Consider the following 3,209-nt stretch of genomic DNA (forward strand, 5'->3'; position numbering starts at 1 on the left):
AAGTAGGGTTTGAAGTTAATTGTTGAAGAAATTTGTTTGTTAAAATGACTCTTTTAATCCCACTTTAAAGCTGCATTTTTCATGGGCTAATTATCATTTTTTCCAGTATCAAATTACTGTTTAATTGATGGTTTTGATTCATCTAAGTTAAAATTCAAATTATATGTGTTTTGCCTCATACATAAATTCAGTTTTCATGTAGTTGTTCATCATCTATTCATCCATACTCTGTAAATTGGTGTTGATTCTAGTTCTGAAATTATGTGCTTACCTTGCTAATCTCTTGAGTTAATTACAATAAAGTTTTTTGTAATTTATCTAGCACGGTAGAAATTTCAATTAATTCCTCTCATTAAATTAATCCCACTTTAAAGCTGCATTTTTCATGGGCAGATATGATCCTTTGAGAATCATGAGACTTCATCTCAAGGGTTTGAGTAACTACTTGTCTTGGTATTAGTCTGTTAAACGTTTTATGATTACTAAGAAGCTTCGGACATATAAACCAACCACCTATGCAGGTTGGTGAGTTTTCCTATCACAAGTGATTAAAGGAAGATATCTTATTATGAATTGGCTTCTAAATCACATGGAAGAACCAATTGCAAACAATGTTGTTCACTTGGAAATAGTTAAAGAAATTTGGGACACATGTCTAAAATTATATTCTACTCGTGACAGTCTTCAAAATATTTATGACATAATTCAAGAGATGTGCATGACAAAGCATGGAGACAACCTTCATGAATATTTTGCAATATTTAGAGGTTTGCTACAGGAACGGAGGGTTGCCCAACCATATTCAATTGATATAGAAACCCAAGAAAAAAAGAAAAGATTTGGTCTCTACCATATGCCTTGAAAATATTTGAATGTTGCAAAGTCATATGTACTTAGCTCTTCAGCCAAACTTTCTTTCCATGATGTACGTGCTACCATGCTTAGGCCTCCAGTTGAGTCCTCAACTCAACAAGAACAATAAAAAAAATCAGCAATTTCTCCCAAGGAAGGGGGAGTAACAACTATGAAAGATGAAGAGGAAAAGGTGGGAATTCATATTGTAGGGGGAGGGGGAGGAGTGTGGGTGAATCCACTTCAAACAGCCCGAACTTTGGTTAGAATAGAAAGTGTACCTTCTATGGTCTAAACAACCACCTAGTTGACAAGTGTTAGAATTTACTTGGTAATTTGGAGTTTTTCAAGGCCAACCAAGCCAACTACTACCACTACAACCTAACAAGATGCTACCTCAAATCATCCTAAAGGGAATATGGTTGTTACAAAAGAAGATTATGATTTATTTCAGAAATTTAAGAACCTAATGGCTCCTCTGAGTGCCACTACATTTGTGGTTGCTACTATTGGTATGTTCTCCTTAGTCTCATGTTATAGTCCTTCATCCAACATTATTGACTCTAGTGCCTCTGAACATCTTACTAGTAAAATATATACAATATCATCCTTGACCCTTTGTTTTGTGCACCGGTTTGTACCCATTATAGATGGGTCAAAGTTCAGGGTACAAGTACATCACTTTATCTCATTCTCTTTCACTTTCAAATGTTTCATTTGTGCCTCAATTCCCACTTAGCCTTATGTCCATCAACCAATTAACTAAAAGGCTTAATTTTTTTATTACATTTTTTCCTTCTCATTGTGTTTTTTAGAACATCAAGATGAAGCAGGTGATGGTGATGACCATGAGAGAGGAGGTATTTACTTTATGGATCTAGCAATTCTAGCATCCGTGACATCAACCAAAGCCAGACAAGCTGGCCCTCCTTTGTCAAGTTATAAATCATTAGTTCCCTCTTTAAAGTCTCTTTCTCAGTTACTTATGAGTTTTGTGAGCTTGAGAAGTATCACCGAGCTGTTTTTCAACCCAGGCAAAACAACATATTGTCTAGTTCTTTCTCTTAAATTCATTCAAATGTGTGGGGACCTGTTAATGTCCCGAATATTTCATAGCCTAAGTACTTTGTGATTTTTGTGGATGATCATATATAGTTTACTAGGTTATATTTAATGAAAGATAAATCTGAAGTGTTTATTATCTTTAATTCTTTTTATGCTATGGTTGAGACAGTTTTAGAAGAAAATCTAGATATTTAGGTCTGATCATGCCAAAGAGAATTTTTTTCTTCCAATTTCAGAATTTATATAAAAAAAAAGCCATTATCCATTAATCATCTTGTGTGTATACAATACAATAGAATGGTATCTTAGAAATAAAGAACATACATCTTGTTAAAGTTGCACAAACACTTATGTTGTCTATGGATGTCCCTCAATTTTATTGGTCATATGCAGTTCTCACTGCTTGTTTTTTTAATAAATTGCATCCCTTCTAGTGTATTACATGATAATACACCATTCTCTAAGTTATTTCATAACTCATCTATTTTTTCATTACCACCTTGTGTATTTGGATGTGTTTCTTTTGTTCATAACTTGAGCCTCACCAAACAAGCTAGTGCTATCAAGTGTATTTTTTTGAGACATTCAAAAAAGCAGAAAGATTATGTGTGTATATTCCCCTAGTCTCAAAAAGAACTTTGTCTTTGTTGATGTGATGTTTTTTGAAGACCAAACATAATTTTCTACACTACCTCTCCTTCTGGCTTTACACCTTATGCAAGGATGCCCAAGCTAATTGTTTCTTTGGATTACAGATTTCTACATAATGGGAAGTCTTTTTCCACATTAGAGACTACTCTCTCTCCTCCGACCAACCACTCACCTATGGAGTCTTCTGATGGTTCTAGGGCAAACACTCATCCATCTTCTCCTGTTGTATTTGGCCCACCATATGACACCAGACTAATTTATCTTCACAAAGAACCTCATACCACCACTGTTAGACAACTATCTACCTCTCACTCCATTGGTAACTGTCTCCACACACCATCTATCAGAATCTTGTATTTCATTCTTGGTTGCAATGTCATCCTCCTTTCCTCATACATATGATGAGGCATTACATGATCCAAAATGGAAGGCTGTCATGGATGAGGAGATCCAACCCATGTAAAACAACTATACCATACTTGGGATTTGACCTCCCATCCGTTAGCTAAAAAGGCAATGGGTTGCAAATGGGTGTTTACCCTTCAACTATAATCCTAATGGCTTCGTGGCTAGGTATAAAGCTATATTAGGGCCTTTTAGTGCGCTCAGTAAGTTATTTCACTAACGTTGGGGAAAGTGGC

Source organism: Aristolochia californica, unplaced genomic scaffold (genome assembly GCF_029961685.1).
Source record: "Aristolochia californica isolate CCGP_79_NKW_82.1479 unplaced genomic scaffold, dmAriCali1.0.hap1 SCAF_8, whole genome shotgun sequence".
Lineage (NCBI taxonomy): Eukaryota > Viridiplantae > Streptophyta > Magnoliopsida > Piperales > Aristolochiaceae > Aristolochia > Aristolochia californica.